This window comes from Echeneis naucrates, chromosome 4 (assembly GCF_900963305.1).
Source record: "Echeneis naucrates chromosome 4, fEcheNa1.1, whole genome shotgun sequence".
Taxonomy (NCBI): domain Eukaryota; kingdom Metazoa; phylum Chordata; class Actinopteri; order Carangiformes; family Echeneidae; genus Echeneis; species Echeneis naucrates.
The window spans coordinates 23528776-23554677 of NC_042514.1; positions in this window are offsets into that span (position 1 = coordinate 23528776).

A 25902-nucleotide genomic window follows, 5' to 3' on the forward strand; every position below is an offset into this window, starting at 1 on the left:
ATTCATCACTTTCATCATCAGGAAACTTAATTAGATCTGCCCTATCCCTGCTCGATCCGAGTGCGTGTGCATCGGACATTGAGCGTGGATCGGAGAAGCAGAGTGGGATAAGGGAGGGAGGGATATGTGTTGCCTTTCAGCTTTTCTGGAGACGTTCAAAGGAAGGGTTTTATACGGGGATTAGATTAGAGAAATGAACACCATTGAGTCGGGAGATTCACTAGCTCCCAAGATTAACTCATAGAGAAGCTGGAATCCCATGGCAAAGCGACTTGCAGAATCTGGAGTGAAATAATATGTCGATTTGTCACGGTTTCATCATCATGTCTTGAGATTGGATGTCTTGTCTTCTGACCCTGTCCCACTTGTGAAGGTCAACGACTTAATAGCAACTGAAAATCTTTAGGCTGTGGTGTTTTTTTTTTTCATGTTTTTGTTATGTTTTCTGTGTTGTTTCAATTTTTACCTGTTTTTAAGCTGCATTGTAGTTGGCCATTTAAATTTTGTCTGCAAACATTTATTTTTTTTTTTTTAACTTTTAAATGAAAGATAATTTTCACTGGAGATAGTCACAGCTAATTATTTCCTTTGATCCACATGGTATTTTCAGCAGGTTTTAGAACATTTTTTTTTTTATTTTATTTTTTCTTTTGGGGGGGGGGGGGGGCTTTTAGGTTTTAGGGCCCCAAAACTCATATGAGCAGAGTGGAAGCAGGTCCCTGTTGCTTATTTTTACTGTTTAGAGTAGTGTCATGTGAAAAGCAGCTCATTTATTTCTTTCTCTGAGAAACAGGCAAAGCAACAGAACCGGTTGCCCAATTTATGGGACCCAAGGACAACCATGTGAAACTACTGTAGATGTTAAGGAAGTACGTGAAGGGGGAGGCGGGTTTAGAATCAAAGAGGATGTTGCAGTAAAGGGCTCATTATCTCTCTGCAGAGGTGCAGGAAATGTGTATGTCACGGTGGCTGAATTGTGACCTATAATAGTAAGCCATCCACACACTCTTTGATGCCACATTCACCAAATATTTCTCAAGCTGAATCTTTGAAGAAGTTGGTGGAGTCCAAAGCAGAGCTTAAAGGGGAATGGAAACTCAATTTCTGCTTACCAGAGGACCAGAAACACATTTCTGAATGAATATTGATGGTTTGTGTTTGCTGGAAGTGTAATTACAAAATGGCCCCAACTAATATATCAGTGTTATGGTTACAGCGTGTTAAACTGCCACTAAAAAATAAATTCAGTAGTTTAGTTTAAATCCCAAACAATTGTTTGTGTCTGAGGTCACAGTGGATTTTCCTCTGCATTAAATCAGACAAGACTTTAACAGAACACCCTTTGCTTCTTGAGTTACTGGAGGCACTCAGGATACAAACTCCAGTCTCTGGTGTGAGAGTCACAAGCTTTGTACAAAAGCCACCTCTTTGCAAGTCTGCTGCTTTTGATATAGTGCATCATTCATCTGAGAAAATGCTATGAACACAATCCAGCCAGCAATTGTGTTACCACAACAGTTTTATTGGGTAGAATGTTTAGTAACACATTAACAGAATGGCTGGTTGCACAAAAAGAGTTATTATGAATATTTTTACATGGAAAACCACAGAGTTAATGAAAAAGAATAAATGCTCACAACTTGGTATATTTTCTTATCTCTATTACCTATCACAGGCCAACGGGCAAAAAAACAATAGTCAAAGGCTCTAACCCAGATGGAACACAGATAAACAAATCATATTCATATTCACACGTCGGTGAGCCAGCCCCATTCCTTTCATTGTACTTAAACTCTTTAAAATAAACAGATGAGACCAGCATGCAGCTCTAGGAAGGTGTGGACTCAAACTTGCACTCTTGTTACTGGCAAGAAACACTGCACCGCCATGCTGTCCAATAATCATTACGCTTGGCAAAACAATAACAAACAAACAGCTGCTACACAGTGCTTGGGCTAAGGTCTCGTCCCTGTGTGAGAATGTGTAACCTTACCGAGTGGTGGAGAAAACCCAGGCAGTCGTATTTACGCAGTGCTTAGACAGATAGTCATTAGGGGAGGTAAACATTCACTTAAGCCTGAGCGTGCTCATTGATGCCACTCAAAGGTCTTTGTGAGGAGTGATCAGGGAACAGAGTGAGGCTGAGGTTTTAATTAGCCTGAAAACCTGACAGCCCTTGTCAGTCGTTTGTCACAGCAGTGTTGGCTTTGTTTTCTTTTTCTTCATGTGCTATGTGGAAAGGGAGGCGTTATGTGTTTTCCTGACACATCCAGATGCTAGATGAAACACATGCCTCACTGTACGCTTTGCAAACTTTTTTAAGCTCAAAAAGATGTCTTCATAGTTACCTCTGCCTATGAGCTTTGATGGAGAAGACACTGAATTTACTTTGTTTGGATAACCACCACTAAGTGGTGCAGGGTGCCAGTTAACTGCCTCTGCAAGTCTATGAATTATAAATTGCTACCAGTCAATTGTGAAAAAAGAGAATCATCCTCACTTAGTACTGGCTGCAGTATGTACCCCAGCAGGGTTGGAAGCACATATAATGTGATCATTTCAAAAGCCAATAGCCTGACAAAGCTATAATCAGTATCTACATAACTTATTGCTCATTTGGGTCACCAAACAGCCATTAATCAACTGTAGCGCCTACTGCACTTGAATTTAAATTTGCTCTCACTGAAAAATTGGGGCACCATCATTTGAAAGGAAATGGACAAACCAAATTAATCATTTGTACGGTCAGAGGCAATAAATTTTCCACAGAGATCTTTGTTTTGCTTTTGGAGGAACACATAAAATCATGTCTTGGCGATGAGATTTATATTTATTGCTAAACATCTATAAGCAACTGTATTAATGAGTCCACACATCAAGGAATGCATCGCAAACAGGTCAGAATCAAAGTGATGAATTTAGTTGAACCATGAATTAGAAAATGAACTGATGACTTTGTTGGTGATAATGAAACCAGGCTTGTGGTTTAGAGTTATGGGAGAACATTTGAACTCGAGGGGACAATCTGCTCCTCCAGGGTTATAAAAATAAGAATTTGAAGCACTATCCAACATCAGCTCTCATCACAGACAGAAGAAGTAAAGTTTTACTTTTGCTCAGCCCCTTTAAGTTGGAACCGAAGTTTCAGTATTTAAGTCGTCACTAGCTCTCCAAGCGATGCAATATGATGCTTCCCAGACGGTGCCAAGCAATGAAGATCACATAATGGGGCTGCTCATTTGATCTGGCAGTCTCACCTCAGTGTGGACCTCAGGGAGCAGATTTTTTATGGATGAATTTAAGTCTTGCAAGCAGGAAGAAGCTGGCAGCCTCTAGTGGTATCTTGATCCATTGTCATTAGGGTCAGTAGATCTACAGTAATTTCCTTCATCATCTCATCTCATCTTGAAAGTAATTTCTTTGGCCAGACAGCAAAACTTCCGAAATATTACTGGAGCAAGACTTAGTGATGTGCAAAAAATAAAATTTTAAAATAAGGTTCATTCAGTAAAATATATATGGCTTAACAAAGAAAAGGAAAAAAAGTTCAGAGGATATAAATCTAAAAGAGAGATGTAGGTTTTGGAGAGGGTACTTAGAATGAAAAAGACCCAAAAAGTATAGGAACAACGAAAAAGAAAGAGTAAAGAAAAGAGGAAGATAGTGCCAAAAGTGCTGACAAACAGATTTTTTTTTTCCATTCAAATTATACAAATTATAATTATATATAGCACATTTTTGTTTCAGGGCCTGGACGAAGGGTTTTTTTTTTGTTTTTTGTACCCCAGCCAAATGTCTGAGATTTCAGACTTAAAAATTACTTGCACAATGGTCAGTGAAGAGTGATCCATAATATGAATTCTGTGTTTTATTTTTTGTGTGTTTTACATGAAAAACATTTTAAATTAAAATACAGACACTTTTAGGAAAAGCCAACTGCCAGCAGGATTGTATTTTATTATTCAACAAAGTTATTCCACATAGAAATTTCAAAACAGTCAAAATGACCGTCTTGTACATTCTAATGTTAATAAAGTTAAGGTAAGTATGTGCTTTGAACAACAGCTAGTGTCCAATTGTTCAAAATAGCATATGGACCCAGTCAATTCTCAAGATGATTTCAACTATTACCTTTATAACCGTATTACTACATAAGGACTTGGGTTAAATGACATCCAATTTTCTTACCTGTTTAATAAAAACTACGGTTTACTACAATAAACTGTATTTCAAATATACACTTAGACTCACGTTTACAGAGCCGTAACCATCCATGTGTCACTAGGTGTGGCCACACAGCAAACAGTGCATACAATTTAATTTCATACCTTAACTATTCACATCAGACAGAAGGAAATAAGATGGATGTTCTTCAAATCATTTGCAGACTAACTTGATCTTAGTTTCTGAATAGATGACCAGCTAATTCATATTAATTGAATTATGTGCTTTATGTCACATCAGGAATAAATCTACAATATATGGCAGGAATGTAGGAAGACTCTTACAATGATTTCACTGAATATAGCATCTCTCAGTTCGATGAGAGGAGCATTGCTCTCTGATCTGTCGTGAGCGTTTTCACCCCAGCTGATCATTTTTAACCACATCCAGAAGTGGTGTCACACCTTTCTGTATATATATGTATGATGCTGTCAAAGTATTGACCTCTTAGAGTTGGAAGAAGGGTGTTTCGTTTTGGTGAAATATTAATTTTGACATTTTTATTGTGAAAGGTGAGAAGGCTATTTGGCAGATACTAATTTTAGTGGAATCTGGAGCATGGGGTTATCTTTGAGACACAATTTAAGAAAATGCTGAACCCCTTGTCTCACCTTTTGGCAGTATCATCAACATCTTTTCCAGTAATCAAGGAACCTTATTCTACTTAAGTAGAAGCTTAACTATAAGGTTTTCCTGCAGGTGTCTGTTTGAGAAACATGGTTGCATTGTGCACAGATGGATCAAAGCTGTTTCAGAGATAAACAGAAGATGCTGGCAAAGGCTTCAGTGATTTCCTTTTTTTCCTTACTGTATTTGTTTGCTTCTGTTCTTGCTTCTTCTTGCTTGCTTGCTTCTCATAAATTCAATTTTTTTGTCTGTATTTGTTCTCATAGTTTAACACCATAAGGTGTGTCAACTTATGAGATTGGTTCAGTTATAATCTTACTGCTAGATATTTTCTTATTTTAGTGATTTAGTTTATTATGGGTTGGATAAATAAATGTTGTAATAGGTGTAATGTTTTTTTTTTTTATGTTTTTTCACATATGATAGGTGAATGTGGAAAGATTGGCAATTCAACATATATGTATACTGACTTCCCATATATTTGAAAGACATATATTTACAGGTTTATTTACAATTGTTCATGTTTATTAGCAAACTTATTTAAAATGGTGTATATAAACAAGGACAGAAACAATAAACAAACAAACTAAAGATGCAGCAGTACAATCTACTTATCTGCTAGATTGGCACAGTAGCCCACTTTTTTAGCTTAGCAACCAGTTTCATTTTTGCCCAGCTGGGCTGAATGTGGGCAAGGGTCTCATAAAAAAATAGAAAGAATGCTTATCTGACTAAACAGATCGCTTAGCTGGCACAACCCATTGTATAAACCTTGTTATTTTTTTTCCCATACTGCAACTGAGTTATTGCCCATTGATACTGTTCTGCATCTTTGGTGGGGTGTTGCCAAGGAATATTCATTCCACCAAAGACAAAAAAAAGCCATTCATCAGATAAAGAGAGTTTTAAAGAGAGAGAATTTTACCAGCATAAAACCCTATGTCAGTAGGACATTGTCTCAGTTTACAGAGACCATAGGTCAAGGTTAGAAAGTACCCAGTTTCTGCCTGTGGCCTCCGGCTGCTGATAAATGACCTCAGCCAACAGCCTCCAGTCTTGTGCAGTGCCCAGACGAAAATACCCTTAGAGCTCTTCTCTCCCATCACTTCCAAGCAGCACACATTGTATATAAGCCTGCTATGACTGCTATTGATCAGCCATTGCAAGTATAACTGTCATCAGTGACTTGGCAATATCAGTCTATTTTAAAAATGCATTCTTATAAGAAGTGCACACAACGCATGACACAAATCTATCCCATTCATTTTCTATTGGGGAAATAGAATTTCTGCTTTCTGAAACAATTTTTTTCATGATGAAATTCAGAATTCTGAAGTGAGGTACACCAAAGCTATTATGAACCAAGGGCCTGACCTGCCTTAAGTTGGGTTTCAAGATGGTTTTCCTGAGTCCTGCAAAAGCGATGTGAGCAGCACTTACATAGATGTCCATTGTGTTCTAATGAGTGATAACAAATGCAAAATAAAAATGTAGACAATGTAATATTTGCATCTTAAATTAACACTGACTGTCTGTATGTGTGTCAGTCAATCAGCGTGTTGTTGTCATGGCTATTGAAAGTCCCTCAGTCATACAGTAAGTAATGACACTGCCTGGTCTTTCTGAAAATGCTATAGCTATAGTTGGCATTTATAGTTTTTATTTTTTTATGGATCTGCATGAGGCATACTATTTTTGCCTCATAAATATACACTGTGCTGAAATTATTTTCCTTCATCCTATGTGCATGTTAAATGCTTTTATGTTTATGCTGCAAAAGATTAGCAGTCTTGGTATTTGTGTGAATGGGGTAACCTGGGATAGTCAAACTCGCTGCCTGAATTATTCTTTCAGTCCTTCTCCGTAAGCCTGGAATGGATTTCTGTGGATTTTATACAGACATTGGCACCCAAAAGATGGAACCAAATTACTTTTGTGAGCTCCTTATTGGTCACCCAGCAAACCTGTTGGTCCAGTCGTTTTCTTTTAACTGCATGTGGCATGTGGAAAAGGAGACTTTGTTTTTGTGTTGCAAGACAACACCACCTGCGGAGTTGCGCCCCAGAAAATAGTCAACAAATTTGAATGATGTTGAACGTCGCACAAGGTTCAAAATTACCACAGGGCAAAAGACAGTTTATAGAAAATATACAGACAAACATAACACTTTATTTTAACAATAATTGATACTGAATATGCAAGTTGGTTTTAGCTGTTCTACATCATAAATACAAGTAGGCCAAAGGGAGAATGGATGGGTGAGTGGACTGAGCTGAGGCTTATCACGGCGGCCGAAAACCAAAATCATGGGAGGAGAAGAAACTAAACAAAACACCCGTGACACTGCACACAAACACATCTGAGGATCTGTTAGCAAAACCCACCGCAGGGATTGGGTTGCTGCCTTGGGGTTAGGGTTAGCCTGTCCACACAGAGAGGGCCTCACAGTTAAATAGCTGCCTTAAAACACTAATACATACCCAATCAAACACACATACTCACATCAAAGCAACAATAAAGTAAATAAACAAAAGAAACCATAAATACCACTAAACATAGTTTAAACTGATAATTTGCACAGAATAAATCAAATGAACAAGAACTGGGTTAGCAAATGAATTAAATGCTGGTGACAATGTAAAAGAACACATGCCAGCTCAAGGCAGAGCTATGGTCACAGGGAGCCAAACAGGCCAAACAGCACCATAATGGAAAGCAGTCGCAAGTAGAAGGTGGATTATTACAATCAATTGGCAGTGAGGAATGGATTACCAAGAAAAGAGGCAGAGAACACCGACATACCAAATGGAGACACAACCATACTTAGAAGAACTCCTAGTGGGACTAACCCAGCCCCACGCCACCAAAAGTCTTCCACAATGTGTGCTGTGAGGAAGAAGCATGCGCCTCACTGGCAGACACGGCAACTGGCCACAATGCTCATCTTTTTACACCTATATGAGAAGAAATCCACAAAATGTAATTCCAGCTGCTATTAGTCACTGTATGGCATATGGCCAGGGTCTCAAAAAATATTTGTTTGTTCTTCCTCTATCCCTCTTCTCCCAAGGCTCTCACACTTTTGGCTTGGGCTTGGATCCTCATAGGCCTCCCTTGGAGTAGTTCCCCTGAGGTCAGCCCCGACCTCCTATACAACTAAGATTTCTAAGAATGGACAAGCTGAATGCCAGCAGACTTGATGTCAGGGGTCCCTGCTGTTTCTGGCAAACAACAAGCCTAAAATTAGCCTCAACTGCTAATTTAACTGCAACACCAGCAATGCAACCAACTCTGGTTCCTGGACACTGGACTTTTAATAGTTCGTTATTAAATGGAAATTTTCACCAGCACAACTAAGTGATTAGCCATCTTAATCTTGATTCTAAAACATGAAGTAGCTTTGCCTCATTTGGCAGTGACCAAGTTGAATGCCAAAGCATCATCTTATGTGACGGGGCTTTATTATTTTGGATTTATATACATGACGCAACTACATTTGGACAGTTTTGAATTATGTGCTAAGAAAAAATGGCACAAAGACAACAGTAGAACTTCTCCATTTGTTGTAGGTCCACAAGAGCACTGTGAGTGAGGAAAATTTGGGAGATTACGAGGTAAATATTTTACTTTTGAACAGTTGGATTGTGCAGCAAGACGATGTTTGCAGTAATTTTATATTCACCGTTTGCTCATGCTTGCTCTCAAATGACCTCTTTATGAGCTTATCACTGTTTTGGGGAAGAAGCTGCACCACCCAACTAGTTATGTTATAATGACATGCAAACTTTTTTTGTAAATACAATTAGATTTACATTTTTTGGATAATTTAACTGTACTTGATAGCTTTGAAATCCCCCTTCTCTTCTCTTCTCTCTTATTCCCCACTATAGTAACTGTAACAACAAAGTATTTTCAAAATGCCTGAGACCATAACATATTGAATGTATTCTTCAATTTTTAGTAGTGGACTATATTTGAGATAATGTGGTGGCTAAGGCTGGAAATATTCGAAACAAGGATGCCATGGATTTTTGTTTTTGTTTGCTTGTTTGTTTTTTCCACCCACAGCTCTTCATTTTAAACCTGTGAAAACACATTGCATTATGTATGTATGTTCTGCTATCACTCACTATACATTAAGTGAGTGTATGAAGTACAAAAATGCAAATTCCTTGCAGTGGTATTTGAATTAATTTTGATCTTGCTTCTCATTTGGAGTGGCATTATATCATCATTTTTATCAGAGACTCTCAATGTCCCCTCAATACTGAAATTACAGTGAAACATTGGAATGACTGCAGATAGACAAATGGTTAGAGCTAATGCAGCAGGGAGTCAGAATGAACTGCTTAAATATAGTATAGTCATTGGGTACGTAGTTGTTTGTCTGTAAGGCTGTGTATGACTTGCGTGTGAATGTGTCCGTGTGCTGTGTGTTTGGCTGTGAGGCATGGCCAGATGTTGTTTGGGACCTGCTCTCCGGAGAATAAAGGGCCTGGTTCTCAAAGCTTCATCAACACTGGGACTTTAGAGAGAAAACCAAATCACATGTGATCAGAAACACTTACAGAATAAACCAAATGTTTTGAACTGAGTATGTTTCAGGACAATTACCATTGGGCGAACAGTCACAGTTTAGGCTTGACAAATGAAAAGAGAATCAGAAGTGGTTAAGTTGGGGAAACTCAATAGCCCAGGGGTTTGTGCAAACAAACTGTGTGGACTCAAATGCTTGGAGCAGGGGATTTCACATCAAGTAAAGGAAGAAAAAGGCCACAAAAATTATACAAAAAAACAAAACAAAACAATGTGATACAGTGATTGTGTTTTTCATTCATTTAATTTTATTAAGTCATTCATTCATCTTCAACCGCTTATCTGTTGCTGAGTCACAGGGATGCTGGAGCCAGCAGTCTAGGCCTACAGCAGCACAACTAAAAGAAAAGGAGTAACTAAACCTTAAAATTTTAACCGTCGGCTTTATCATAAAGGAAAGTTTAAGCCTGATCTTGTTCTAGTTTTCTTCTATCATCGCTGAATAGTAGGCACTTCTGGCAACGTGACGTAATAGGTTTTTAAGCTTTCTTTCCAGGCTAAGTAGAATCCATCTGCATTACTGGACCTCCACTTCCTTTCAAATTTCGTTTTGTTGTTTGTTGTTTTTGACGTTTGGTTAAAGGCATGAATTTGAGGGCCCTTCCAAGGTGCCAGCCTCCTCTGTGTCATTTCTTGATGAGCCACTCAATATAAACTACTCAACTCATCCAGTCTGATTTTGATGATGAGGGTAACTTTCTTTTTTCCTTTCTTGTATGATCTATTACGACCGCCAAGTAGCGACCCAAAAAGCTGATGTCACCTTTTGGTTTCTTGGTTAAAGTCTTAAGTTTATGAATTGGTTGTTACAACCTTGCTTTTTTTAAACCAGAAGGAAGTATAATTGAACAAGGTCCAAGCTTGAGTATTCATTACTCAATGGTAAAGTATTCTGATTGTCAGGTTGGTTGCCATGTCTGCCAGTCCCAGTGAAGCCACAGCCTAATGTATACCCTGCTTTATCATCTGTTTTCTTGTAAATGGGACCATGATTAAAGAAATAAACGTTGTTGTATTGAACAAAACTTGAAGCTACAGATGGAGGCCATACACTCAATAGCAAAGTTTTTAATGAGGTAATTTTTCCATAGTACAATCTTTTATGCAAATTCCTTCTGCTACAAATAATTACAAATAATAATTAATTAGATGGACATTTGAGATTTTAAATATTTGCTTTACTTTTCAGACCTGGAATGGATGTCCAGTCTATGACGAATACCCCAATGCCAGGTTTGAAGATGTTGAATTTTTGCATAAATCATTCTTTGACATAGCCCTGTGCTGGACTGGCGACCTGTACAAGGTGTACCCCACCCCTCGCCCAATGTGAGCTGGAATTAGCTTCAGCAGCCCTTTGACCCAGAAATGGAAAAGCGGTAGAAGATGGATGGATTCTCTGAAATCTTTCATTGAAAAATTACAAAGTTGGTGGAGATGAATTGATATCAGTTTAAATGAAATCTGGAATTTGAAAAATGTCATGCATTTATGGCATAATGTGACAACTGTCTTGGCATCTTTACACTGTTCGGATTTAATGCTGTCAAAGCTACCTTCATTAACAGGTCAATCTTTAGAAAGACATTTTAATTTCAATTAATAAAGAAGAATTTTATCTGGTTGAATGAAAACAGAAACAAAAAAATGTAGGGGGAAAATATATCCATAGGTATTTTTCCAGAAATCTCTTGAAGGTTGATTAATGTAAGGAACTTTGAAAGCATACAGAGTGTTAGGCATTTCCCTTCACAGTCGCTTAGGCTATGAGAGAAGATATGCCTCTGTCAGCATTAACGTTGCCATCTTTTACACTGCATAAACACTTTTGAAGAAGATGTGATTGAATCCATGTTCCATTACTGAGGAGCACATTATGAATACATTCTCCCACTTGCAGGCACTCAGTCACCCTTGACATAAAATCTTCAAAGCCACAGTCCATTCGCTGAAGGATTGTTCAGTAAATTAACCAAATCCCCCACTAAAGAAGTGTCAGGTTATGATTTCCCTAATTATACTTTAATTTTATTTTGTACTATATTGACGCACTTCAGTGCATCTCTGACTCTCTTTCTGTCTCCCGGCATTACTATTCCCTCCCTAAAGAGGCTAAAAACAGCTCAATGCTGATGTCTTCTCTTCATGGCCGGTTTGTTGCTGCTGCAGTGTGAAGCAGATTCCATAAACTTCCATAAACTCCATAAACTATTTTAAATCTGAGCTCTGTTAAAGGCAGTTCTCAGAGGCTGATTTCACCATTAATGTGTAATTGTCAATCACATCTTACTTGAAATTGTTTCTCTGGTGTACCACTATAACACTACAATTACATAGTTATACCTTGTATAAAACTGATTTATTTTTATGACTGTCAAATGCACATAGTTTTCTTTAGGTTACTTCATACCAAAAACCTACAGACTTGACTGACTGAAAGAAAGTCCCATCCCGCCCTTATGTCTTGTAGAATTAGTGTTGTCTGCATGTGGTGGCCTTTTGGGTACAATGATGATATGACACATTTATGCATCTATTTCTGGGTCATGGGGGTTGCTGGAGCTAATCCCAGCTCGCATTGGGTGAGAGTGGGTACACCCTGGACAGGTCGCAAGTCCATCGCATGGCCAACACACACACACAGAAAGACAAAATCTTTGGATGGAATGTGAAAAAACTGGAGCACCTGGAGGAAACCCACACGGCGGAGAACATAAAAACTCTACAGAGAAAGCCCAAGCCCTGGGAACTGAACCCGTGACCTTATTGTGGGGCAACAGCGCTAACCACTATGCTGCCCCATGCCGCTGTGCTATCCCATTGAACATACAACATACATAAAATCACACAAGTTCAATTTAAATATAGCATCTAGTTTTCTGCAACACATAATGTCAGCAAACATGATAAGCAAACAGATTTGTGCTGCAACCACTTTTTGTACCCACACTGCTGTGTCAACAGTATTTAAACAAAGCAGACATTTAGAAGAGTTTCACTGAATCAAATTAATAAGAAGCCACGTTGGCGTTGGCTTTTTGCGATAGACATTTATTTAAAATAGAAAATAAACTCAAATAAGTCAAGTAGTACGGTTAGGAGTTTTTAAGGCTATTCAGACACCAAAATACAGCAAAGGTAATTTTTAGAGGGTCTTCATATTCATGAAACAACAACACAGCTAGCTTTCAGTCACTGACATTGGATGATTCTTCAGGGAGTCATTGTTTTCACATACTTGACCAGCCAGTGCAGTCAAGTGCTGGGTCATGCTGCATTGCATTGCAGTCGGGCTGGGGAGATCATTACCTAAAGTACTGATAGTACCGTGGTTCAGTGTCAATACTCGGGGGATTAGTGGGCATTCTGGGAAAATTGACTTCTCATTGTCTGCACTATTTGCTTCCTGTGAACAAAAGCTTCATAAATTTTTTATTATTTATACAAGCATTTCATAATGAAATTACCAAGGAGAGTAGTGCCTTTTGGCAAATCATTTGGTAGAAATGGAAGTTACTTCAACCACAACCTATTAATGATTCAACAGTCATCTCAAAAAAACATAACAGATTTCTTTTGCCCCACCTGTGCATTAGCAACACTTAGTTGTGACCCCTCATGACCTGGAAATTGAAAAGTGGTAGAAGATGAATGAATGAATGAATGAATATAGGCTAATACCAATATTGAAGACTCTGATCTGATCTGTTTGGAAGCTGCAGTGTTGCCAAAGTGGCCCTGCATTTGTGCTGCACAGTGTATCAGCACAGTGGTTTGATGCTGTGTGCATTCACTGTTAATGACAGCAGACTTGTATGCATAAGCAATTTTGCCAGGGTAAAAAAGGCAATTAATTAATTAATTAATTTAAATACGCAGACGTCATATAAGTCTTACAACTTCTTGCTAGATTTGGACATCTGTCAATATTTCAATAACTCTGATCATCTTGTGCACAGTGACCCTCAGCACACAATGGTTACCCATAATCTTTATTATTTGTTAAACTATATTAGTCCCACTAATTTAAAACCTTTTATAATTGCTATAATGCGTGTATATAATATTAGATCAGATTATTACATTAGATATCCAGATTGTTTGGCATATAGTTTAACAGTTACTTACAATTTAGCTCCAGAATTAACATTTGAATATTTTCTCAAACCCCCCCCCCGGCCCCCTTTTCCTAATATGTTGGTCAGTGTGCCCAGTTTTTGTTCCAACGAGTCTCAGACAAAAGGCAACTGACAGCACCATATCTGGCACCGCAGGCGCTATGGGCTTCCTGTAATGTTGCATCATGTAAGCTATAATACAGCCAAAATCACAGGATCTTGGCATAGCATATGGAACATTTAAATATATAGTAAGGGAAGAAAAACAACACATTCTAACATATGGATACCCACTAAAGCATTGCAATATGTACACACACACATATTTTCCATAACAGGCAATATGTTCCCCTCACCCACACTATTGTGAAATGGGAAATGGGAAATTGCTGCCACAATAGGTTACTGGTGTGTTTTCTCTGAGACACACAGAGAACAAACACAGAATTATGTTCCGTAAAAAGAAATCGAAAAAGAAAAGCCTTATTCCACGTCGAGAAACAAATGGAACAGGTGCAAATATTGCACACAAAGAGGCCAAACAGAGAAGCCAGTGTCAAGCACATGAAGGCATTTGTGTAAGAGCAGAAATATTTAGAAGGCTAAAAACAGTGGTGGCACTTAGAGTCCAAATCCATCACAGAAGAGACTGCTGTGTTTGTCCAAAGGAGAGGACTGTGTGGGTGTGAGCAGACTGCAAAGTTATCTGGCAAGGTGGCTAGACAGGAGAAGAAGATGTTGTGCATCTTACACACACACAGATAAACATGCACATTCACACATCCACACACTAGTGCAGTGTATGAGGCTCAACAAAGCTGTGCAGACTTCTCAAGTCTCTGCTCACTCCACCGTGGAGAAGCTGGAGAGGAAGATTAACACCTACCCGAGGAGATGGCTGGGTGTATCGAGAACCCTTTGCCCCATTGGGTTGTACAGCAAAGGCAACAAGCTGCAGCTGCCAATAACAATGGTGGTTGAGGAGTAAGGCATCGAAGAGACATCAGGCTATGATGCTAAGAGACAGGGAGCAAGCAGGCATTGTTTGTGGTTAGTACAGGCTGCAAGTGGTCAGCCAACAGAGCTCTGATTGAGGCAGAGTAGCATGCCGACACCATTGGGTCCGAAGCCCAGGGCAGGCTTGGAATGGGTTGCTCTACCAGAACAAGCTGGAACAAAGCTGACCCAACAGAGCAGCTGAAAGAGGTCTGCAAGACCTGAGAGGAGGAAACCTACCATGTAAGAGCTGTAGCTATGAGGAAACAGGGCAGCTGGACAAAGTGGGAGGGAGAACAAGAAAGGGTGCTGACTTGGCAAGAGATCTGGAGCATGGAAAGACAACGGCTGTGCTCTGTCTATGAGGTCCTGCCTCCTCCATCAAACGTTCACACATGAAGGGTGGCAGAGAGCCCCAAGTGCAAAATCTGTGGAAAGTTAGTAAACCTCCACCATGTCCTCTCATCATGCCAGTCAAACTTGGCAGATGAGAAATTTCATTGGTGTCAAGATAGGATATTGACATAGTTGGCGGATGGTGTTGAACAGGCACGGAAAAATAGTGGTCAACAACAGTGGGATGGACTCCACTTTTTCCAGTTTGTGGGGTCAGGAGGGAGTGTGTCAGGAAGACTTCAGCAGAGAAGCGAGGAAAACCTAAATAAGCAGCTCAAATTCCCAGAGGAGGTAACGCAGACAGTCTCAGACCAAATATTGTTCTCTGGTCGAGAAGTAACAAACAGGTGGTGCTTATGGAGCTAACAATACCTGCTAACAGACACAATTGGCAGAGGGAAAGAAAGCAGAAGTGGGGGTGCAGGTCCAGCGTGCTGTTTAGGCTAAGGAAGCAACCACAAAAGCCAACTCTGCCGAGCCTGTATCTCTCCAACGCTACATCCATGGCACACAAAATAGAGGACCTCCAAGTACAGCTTGGTGGGAATCATTATGTTTGTGACTGCTGTCTTCTGATTATTATGGTTGAAGTTGGCTTCAAACAAGTATCCCCATTTCCAGTGTGAAGCTTGTAGCCCCACTGTAATCTACTGGGATTGGACTAATGACTCCAGTGAGAGGAGCGGAAGGGGGCTCAGTATTTTATTGCATAATGACTAGTGTAAAACGTGACCATAGAGAAGCATTGATCCCCTGGTCTGGAGTACATATCTGTCTGATGCCAGCCTTTTTATTTACCTAGAGAACAAACAAACAGTAGTGATCGTCATGGTTGTTTATATTCCACCTGATGCCAATGTTAACATGGTGCATGGTGTTCACAACAGTGAGCTCACCCTGATGGTGTACACATTATTGCTGGAGACTTTAATAAGGCCCACTTGAAGAGTGAACTCCAGAAATTTCACCAACATGTCAAGTGTCCTACATTCTTGATCTTGTGTATTCAAAAATCAAGCAAGCTTACATAGCCAGGCCCCCACCCACCTCAGCCAGTCAGACCATCTCTGCCTGCTGCTTGCCCCAGCATACACCTCCTTAGGAGATGAACCAGACATGTCACAAACACTCTTACAACTGGCCTGGAAATGCGTTTTCTGAGTTACAGGACTATTTTGACCACACAACTTGGGATTTTATTGAACACCAGGACCTGGAAATATTCACAGCCACTACATTGGATGTCATCAAGATCTGGACTGGAAATGTGACTGTGGATAAAAACATTTGGGTTTTTCCAAGCCAGAAACCCTAGATGACCAGCCAGGTCCATACACTCCTCAGGGCCGACAACACTGCCTCAGGTCTGGTAACAGAGCACAATACAATGTGTTGCGTGCTGACCTGAAAAGAGGTATTAAAAAGGCTAAGGCAGACTACAAGTATAGTATAGAGTACTATACTGAATGTGTCACTCGCAAAGTGATGGTTACAAACAGTCACAGCCATCCCAGTGCCAAAGAAGTCACCCACAGTCAGTCAAAATGATAATAGCCCTTATTGCCCTCATGCCAATCATCATGTAGTACTTCAAGAGGCTGGTTATTCAGCACATCACCTTAGTCCCTCACCAGTTCGTTTATCAAGCAAATAGATCAAAACAAATCAGATTTATTTGTATAGTGCCAAATCATAACAAAGTTACATCAAGGCACTTGACCTATACCTACCTAGGTCTAGACCAAACTTGTTATAAAACGATTTAAAGAGACCTAACAGATCCCCCAAGATCCCCCAATGAGCAAGCACTTTGCAACAGTGGCAAGGAAAAACTTCCTTTAACACTAGAACAGCCAAGACGGTCATTTTAACCGTTTTGAAATTTCTATGTGCAATAACGAATAATAAGATACAATCCTGCTGGTACTTGACTTTTCCTAAAAGTGTCTGTATTTTAATTTTACATGTTTTTTATATAAATAACACAAAAGAAAAAGCAGATATGATCATTTTTACCTATTTCGTCCATAAGCGGTCACCGCACAGAATTTCACGGTATTTAAGTTCATATTTCCCGCGATTTATGTCGCAGTTTTAGTTGCTCAGCAACTATCACTGTCTGTCAAGTCACGATCGGTCTCGGTTTATACAGAGATATGTATTTGTACCATTCTATATATCAAAGTTTAGAGGAAGGAGACCAGACAATGTCTAAAATAAATGAGTGAAGGAAGAGAAAGATGACAGCTGCCATGGCCTTGGAAATGCTTCAAAACTTGGACAGTGACCTACATGAAAATAGGTCTATAATGAAGAAAAGGAGTCAACTTTCATTGGATACTGTGGGTCCAGATGTTCTCTTCATGGCTGACATGGGCCAGGTGAGCACAGCTGTCCTGTGTTTTTCTCCTGCTGCTCCACTGTTATGTCCTGTGCTGCCTTTTTCTCCACGACCCTTTCACAATTACTATTATTATTATAATTAGCCGATTCTTGTTCTTCTTCTTATTATTGTTGTTGTTGTTGTTATAGGGATTCCTGAACCAGTATATACCCCTGAGCCAACTGTGTCCAGTCTGCCCTCTCTTCTCGGCCGGAGGCAGCTAGCCCCACAGCGCACACAAAGCGCAATATTGAGGATGCTCTCTGAGCCTTTTTATGTGTGTTCCTTGAAGGCATTCTGAAGAATGTCAGGGACGACTGTTTTGTTACAAATATTAAAATAAAATGTTTAACTATCATGTATAATACTTAAATTTTTTGTATTCGTGTTCTACGTTATGTTGAATTCTATTGAGAAAAAAAATGCAATAATTACGATTTACGATGCTATAAATGTATAATTAAACTTGTTAAAATATACATCTAGGTGTTATTTTGTTTTTTAAAGATATCATAACACAATTAATGAATAAATTTTTAACTGGGTATTTTTCATGAGCAATTATAGTTATAGAGTCAAGCGGTCAAAATGACCATTTACGGCAGTTCTAGTAGTTATGGAATTCCGGCTCTTCTAGTGTTAAGAGGCAGAACTCTCAGGCAGAACCAGACTTAGAGATGGTGGCCATCTGTCTTGACCGGTTGTCAGGACCAGAATGAAGCGAGAACTCAGACGCAGAGATAGAACAGAGCAGAGCGGGCTTTATTGGATTCTGTTTGCAGGATTCACCTCTTAACAAAGTGACAAAACAAAAGGCTATAAAACCTCCTATGGTTCTGAAATTCAATGAAATTCAATTCAAAATTGATGAGCACAAATAAACAGGCTAATCAAAAATTTCCTTGGAAATACTATATTTTCGCAATATTTCCGTGCAAATTCCCAAACAATTTCACGCTGGCAGAACTTCAGAACTACATCGACTCCGTTTTCAATCAGTTTTGTGCCACGGCTGACTTCGACCCACTGAATAACATGGAGAAAGCCAAGCCAACGCTAAGCAAGAGAAGCCGCCCCTCCAACTCCACGCAAAGTCCTCGAAGACATTCATCCTGCTCAGAGGTTGGTGACATTCTGGTTTCAACCAATGAGAAGCTCTCCAGATTATACACTAGAATTTCGCTCGTTGAATTACTTCATAAAGAAATCCAGCATCTATGTGAAAGCCTGGAATTCAGTCAGCAACAAATCGCAGCGCTTAGTAAAAAAAACAACTCTCTTCGAGACTCCGTTACATCAGTGTCATCTCAGTTGGCAACTGTCACGAAAGAAAACAAAGGAATGAAAGAAACTATTCTTGATCTGCAATTGTGTAGCATGAGAGACAACCTGGTGTTCTTTGGAATTCCGGAACAGAAAAAAGACGACAACCCCGATCAGCTGATCAAAGATTTCATGATGAAACAACTGAAAATTTAGGTCAACATTTAGTCGCAGTGATGATGGTCAGATATTTCGTGACCAGAACATCACGCCCTGGCTCTTCTAACAGCCTACACCTCAACCATCATAATAACTCATAATAACTCAAAATGTAATCCTTTTGATCTACAGCACTGCACCCTGGCCTCAAAAAGTAAAAAGTAAAAAAAAAAGTATAAAATCCATCCTCTAATTTTCTTTTGTAAAAATTTATATGTCTTCTCTCTATATGTTATGCGTTTAACTGTTTTGTCTTACTTTTATATATATATGTATATATATATATATATATATAAATAAAAGACAAAACAGTTAGACATATGTTTCTATCCACTTTCATCCCTTTTCGTTCCACTCTTTTATGCATTTTCTCAACTTAAGAAAATGGGAGGAAAAACACACCTCACACTCTCACACGTATACATTTTGTGTTTACACTCAACATTTATGGCCAAGCAAGCGAACTCTCAGGCGCTTACATACATCTCCACAATACAGACAGGAATCAGACAATAAAACCCTAACATTATGAACTCAATGAAGCTCGTAAGTTGGAACATCTGAGGAATTAATTCACATGTTAAAAAAACAAAAATATTTGATAATATTAATAAATTGCTAGGAGGACAAATTATTTCATATTCCTCCCATAAGAAAAAGAAGGAACAGCAAGAAGAAAGAAGCCTGGAAAAAAAGATTAAATAATTAGAAACTATGCATGCTAATAACCCAACCCCTCAAATTCAGTCTGATCTGCAAACATATAAACTGCAGCTGAAAAAATACCTAAACAAGGAGACTAAATTTCTCAAGATTTAGACATGGACATTTTGAATTCCAACAATAAATATGTCGAGTATCTGGCCAATCAGATTAATAAAAACAGAGAAAAATCAACAATATCCACAGTTGTTAACTCAACAGGAGGCATTGCTCAAGAACCTAAGAAAATCAATGATGAATTCAGGAACTTTTATATAAACCTGTATTCATCTACAAACAAACCAAAAATAGTAGATATTGCAAAATTTCTCAATAGTATCAACTTACCTCACTTAACAGAAGAGCAAGCAAAAGAACTTGATAAGCTGCTTACTCCAACAGAGCTTCATAAAGCACTCTAATAGCAAATCACCAGGTCCAAATGGCTTCCCCGCAGAATTCTATAAGCACTTCTGGAATATTCTAGCACCCTTATTTATAAGATTAACAGCGGGAATTAAGGAAAAGTCTAACCTCCCTACAGAAATGAATACAGCCATGATTTCTTTAATATTAAAACCTGGAATAGATCCTACTCTTCCAACAAGATATTGTCCGTTTTTTATCAGTTTTTATCAAATTATCAGTAAAGCGGTAACACTACAGATAGAAAAAGCAATGCCATTTATTATCCACCAAGATCAAACAGGTTTCATGACAATATTCAATTTAATTTATTATTCATTGCAAACAAATGTACCAAAAGCCATATTTTCATTGGATACTGAAAAAGCATTTGACAAAGTTAACTGGGAATTTCTATTTCAAGCACTCAAAAAATTTGGCTTTGGTGAATCATTTATTCATTGGATAAAGATTCTTTACACATCACCAATGACAACAGTCATCACAAATGGATTAATGTCACAACGTTTCACTCTACACAGGGGTACAAGGCAAGGATGTCCACTTTCCCCATTTCTATTTGCCATCTTCATAGAACCTCTTGCAGCAGCCATACAGCAAAATGATAAAATTCTAGGAATTAAGACTGGAGATACAACCCACAAAATCAGCTTATATGCAGATGATATCGTCCTGTACTTACAAACCCCATCAACATCACTTCTCTAAACTGTTAACCTTATTAATTCCTTCTCCGATATCTCAGATTACACTATCAACTGGTCTAAATCCGTAATTTTACCACTGAACACTAGCAGTTGGGATGGGGCAACCGACACTCAGTACTGGCAATATCAAATATTTGGGAATTAGTATCTCTCCTAAGTTATCGGAGTTAATTAGCCTTAACTACAACCCACTTTTAAAAACAATCGCAGGAAACCTAAAACGTTGGATGAATTTGCCAATAAACCTTATTGGCAGAATTGCCAAGGTAAAAATGACCATACTTCCCATTGTAAATTGTATTAAAGATTATACAATTTCTTAAAGACTCAATGATCTCACAATATTATCTCACAATATCACAAAAAGCCTAGAATTAAATTATCCACACTACAAAAAAATAAGTTAAACGGCGGTCTAGAAGCCCCAAACTTCCTTCATTACTTTCTGGAAAATAAACTTCAATATATTTATAAATGGATAAAACCAAATCGATCAGATTTTTCTTGGATCGAGGTAGAACAATTATTTTGTAAAAATATTTGTATCTCAGATTTGCCATTTACAAGCCGTTCTATTACTTGTCATCCCTGCTTCAAAATAATTGAGTTCAGAATAATCTGGACTTCCTGATAAACAACAAACCATGAAATCTGTCATCATGGATCACTAAGGGTGTCCTGCACATTTCTCTAGCTCCTTTCTCCCACCTTGTACAGCAGTATGGCATTGGAGGAAATCAATTTTCAGAATACCTTCAGATGAAATCATCTGTTCAGGCAAAAATAAGTAGCAAAACACCCAACCTCAACCCTCCACCGTTGATTTCAGAATTAATTCAAATCTCTGGTCATTGTAAAATTTTATCTAAAATGTGTACGTTAATCGCTATGAATAACTTAACAGTATCTGCCCCATCAACTAAATGGGAACAGGATCTAGAATTTACATCCAATGCTGACTTCTGGCCTCAAATATGTAAAAATATATTCATATCTACTTCTAATGCAAATTTACAACTTATACAATACAAAGTAATTCAAAGAGTTCACTTTACTGGGGAAAAAAAAATAAAATGGGTTTCAAGGACACAAAAAAATGTTCACAGTGCACACAAAATTTAACAGACACCTACTAACATGCTATATGGGACTGCACACCAGTCAAAACCTTCTGGCACAGCGTCATAGACTTTCTTTCCCAACTTCTAGATTGTCGCATCCTGCTGTCACCCTCACTCTGTCTTCTGGGAGATCTCTCTACAATAACACTGGATAACAACTCCAACAGAATCCTTTCTATTTCCCTAATCATTGCCAACAAAACAATTCTCATGATGTGGAAAATCAAAATGTCCATCAATGTTACCTTTTGGGAAAACTTATTAATTGATTTTATGTCAGTGGAAAAACTATCTGCCTCAATTAAAATTTTCAATTTTGACCGAATCTGTAATAAATTTACGTCCTTAAATTTATAATACATACATCACCTCAACTGATCTGTTAATATATTTTTTTTAAATTTGATTCTGCTATTCCAAAAAAAAAAAAAAAAAAAAAAAAGAAAGCAAGAATGCACAGTCTTAAGAAAATAACTTTAATCTCCTTCTTCTTCTATAGAGAACATCAAAGTCATGTTTTGTTTACAAATTGGACAATGGAGCTAAATCACTTTGTTTTGTTTTTCCTCTTCCTTTTCTGTATGTATGTGGCTGCACGTTGATATTTGGATTAATTGAACTGGCAACTACAACTGTAGTAGATTCCAACCTTAAAATTTCTTTAACCTGTCTTGCATGTTACATCCTTGGCCAACTAGTGGGGAGAGGGGTGGGGGAGTGGGTTTCCTGTTTTGTGTTGTTTCTTTGTTGTGTTTTTTTTTTTTTTTTTTTTTATTAGTTTTGTATATGTCTTACTTTGCTCAGTTTTCTGTTGTTTGTTTTTATGTTTCTGATGAAAAATCTAATAAAAAAAAGAGGAACAAAAAGAACAAAACAAATAAACAGGCTATAAAGATGAAAAAATAGTGATCACTCCAAATGGAGGAAATATCTATACACAAGGAAACCTAATCTAAAAGGCTAAACTAAAAATCACTCCTAAATGCGGGAGGCCAACTAATCTAGGGAAAAAGAACAAGAAAGAAAATTCACTCCAAAGGAGGAAACTAAACGGAACCTAAGACTAACCAGACTGAGCTATAAAAATTACAAACCAAAAATCACTCATTAGAGGAAATCTTTAAGCAGGGCAGGTACAGGGACCATAACGAGGGCTGTGGACTGTGGGAGCTTGGCTAGGGTGGATGCACGAGACAAAAGACTCTGGCACCAGACAACGGGAGACGCAGACTATAAGACACATGAGGGCAATGGGAAACAGATGGACACAATCAGGAATCAGGGAAGTCAATCCGACTGGTGACACATGAGGAAGGGTAAGTGGCCTGAAACAAGAGGAGATTTACTTATCAAAACAAAACAGGAAATGACAAGACAAGACAAAACCCCACTTGACCTCACCACGGTATGACAAGAGTGGGAGAGAGAGAGAGAGAGCACAAGAGCGCAAGAGACACGGGGGGGTAGCGTAGGATGAGAATGAGAACAACAGAGAGAGAGATATTCAAAACAGGAACATGATGCTGCATGGAGTTCATGGATATTATGCTGTAGTATGGAATGCATGGGGATAAGGGAGCAGCAGGGGTTGCAGGAACATGGGATGGCACTGAGTCACCACCTGCAGGATAAGGAAAGGGAGTGAGAGGAGAGTAACTGGGAGAGACAGAGACTTCGGGAAAACATGGTTAGTTAATCCATAACACATGATTAGAACTGGGAGAAACAGGGGTTTCTAAGAAGCATGGTTATTGTCAGCACATGCAAGGGGAGGATGAGGAGGGAGAGGGAGCAATGCTCAGTCCTTCCACCAGCAGCCTAGGCCTATAGCAGTATAGCTGAAGAGTAAATGGACTTTAACTTTTTTTTTTTTTTTTTTTTTAACTCTGAGTACAATAATTTCAATTTTGTCCGAGTTAAGGAGTAAAATCTTTTGGGTCATCCAGATTTTTATGTCTTCAAGACATGTCTGCAGTTTGACTATCTCACTGACTTCCTTTGGTTGCATTGATAAGTGCAGCTGAGTATCGTCTGCATAACAGTGAAAGTTGATGCTGTGTTCCCTCATAATGTTGCCTAGAGGAAGCAGATAAAGCGTAAAAAGAATTGGTCCAAGTACTGAACCCTGTTGGACTCCATAACTGACTACAGTGCATGAGGAGGAGCTCTTGTTAACATGAACAAACTGATGTCTATCTGATAAATAGGATTTGAACCACCTTAGTGCAGTTCCTTTAATTCCAATTTCATGTTCCAGTTTCTGTATTAAAATGTTATGATCTATGGTGTCAAATGCAGCACTAAGAGAGGCAATCACACACCAGGACACAAAGAAGGTAAAATCGGAATTTGGACAGGGGAATGGGCAGTAAAGACAAGGCTGGTCCTTAGGCTGGCAGGAACAACCAAATGGGAAAAGGGTCTGCCAATAAGTCACATGTGAAAGTCCACTTGCCCGCACACACACACACACACACACAAAACCAAAGCGAATGGGGGAGGTGAAGAGCAGACCACCACCAGGGATTAAACTGCTGCCATAAACTCACAGCACCGGCAACAAAAAAAGAACCAAAAATGATGCCTAAACATCTGGTGTAGACAAACCAAATATTTACATAAAAAACAGACCCAAATAAAGAAATGAAATTTACAAAACAAATTGTAACATAAGAAACCAAATATAAAAAATTACAAAACTGTTAAACTACAGAAAGGAATATTCTGAATAAAATTCGAAATAAATAGCAAAATCAGGAAAACTGTTGAAGACACATTATTTTAACAGTAGCAGGCCTGCCTGGTAGGGGTGGCAAACACAAAATTAACCAAGCAGTCAGCTACCTGCATGCCCCGGGCAGCATCTGTAACTGACAGGTACTTCAGGGAGCAAACAACAGTGGCAGTTCATCTGAGTCCGGTGAAAGAGAGTCAATATAATGGCGGCAGTGAGGGAGCGATGGCTGAGGTGGACCAGCCACGCAATTTCACCCAGTTGTGACAAAGGAGGCTGCAGCATAACCAAACAGTAGCCGGAGCGGAAAGGTTGCTGTACCCAACAGTGCTCTGGTAGATGACTCCCATCTTCCATGGCCTCAGCAGTCGGCCACACTGGAGGGAGGAAATTGTGCGTTCAGATGGAAGCCATGCCACACCACAGCCACCACAGGAGCAAGCGAGGACCAAGAGAAAGGACAGGCATGGCACTGCCTGGCACTGGGCACAGTGCCAAATAGTGGTACAGAGACAAACAACCTGCAGCTAGTTACTGCCCCAGAACCACAGCCACTCTAAACTCTCACTTGCACTGACATCTACCAACTTCTCTTTAACCTATTGCGCAATAAATTCATCATGGGATCAATCACTTACTATTTATTGTTTTTAGCAGAGTATTACTTGCACTGCAATTTTTTTACAGCTCTGTGGAATTTAATATTTTATAGCATGCTTCATTTAGTCATTGCACTGTTTTATTTATCGACTGTGTGTGTGCTATGAATTAATGATTTTATTATTTTTTTTTTTTATTCACCAGATGAGGTAGTGCTCCTAATCTCATTGTAACATGACTTACAACGCTGTTTTACATAAAGCTTTCTGATTCTGAGTACCCTGGTAAGACAGGATGCAGGAGCGGGTTTGAGAGGCAAGGAATGGGACTTTAACTGTATTACCAATTACATGTAATGCATTATTATTAATGACATGGCCACTGGATTCAACTTCCATATTTGGGTGGACAAAAATATGGAGGACCAAAAGGGACAGAATGAAATGTATATGAAAAAATCTGTAAGTAATTACTTAAATGTGTTATGAATTAATTAAAATGGGAAATAAGTACTTTTCATTAATTCATTAAAATACCAGTTCATTCAATGTAAAAATATATATAATTAATTCATTATTTATTTAATTATTTCATGTTCCCGTTGCAGTGCTTCGTGAATTAATTTTATCTATCAAACTCACCCATCAAAGTCAGTGGGCGGGGCTAACACAAATCAAGCCTAATCGATTGCTTTAGATTGAAGCCTGGAAGTCTTTCAAAGCCTTGCAGCTACGCAAGGTTGTGTTTCAACTTTCTCTGGAGTTTGCGGAAAACATTTTAGATCTTGTAT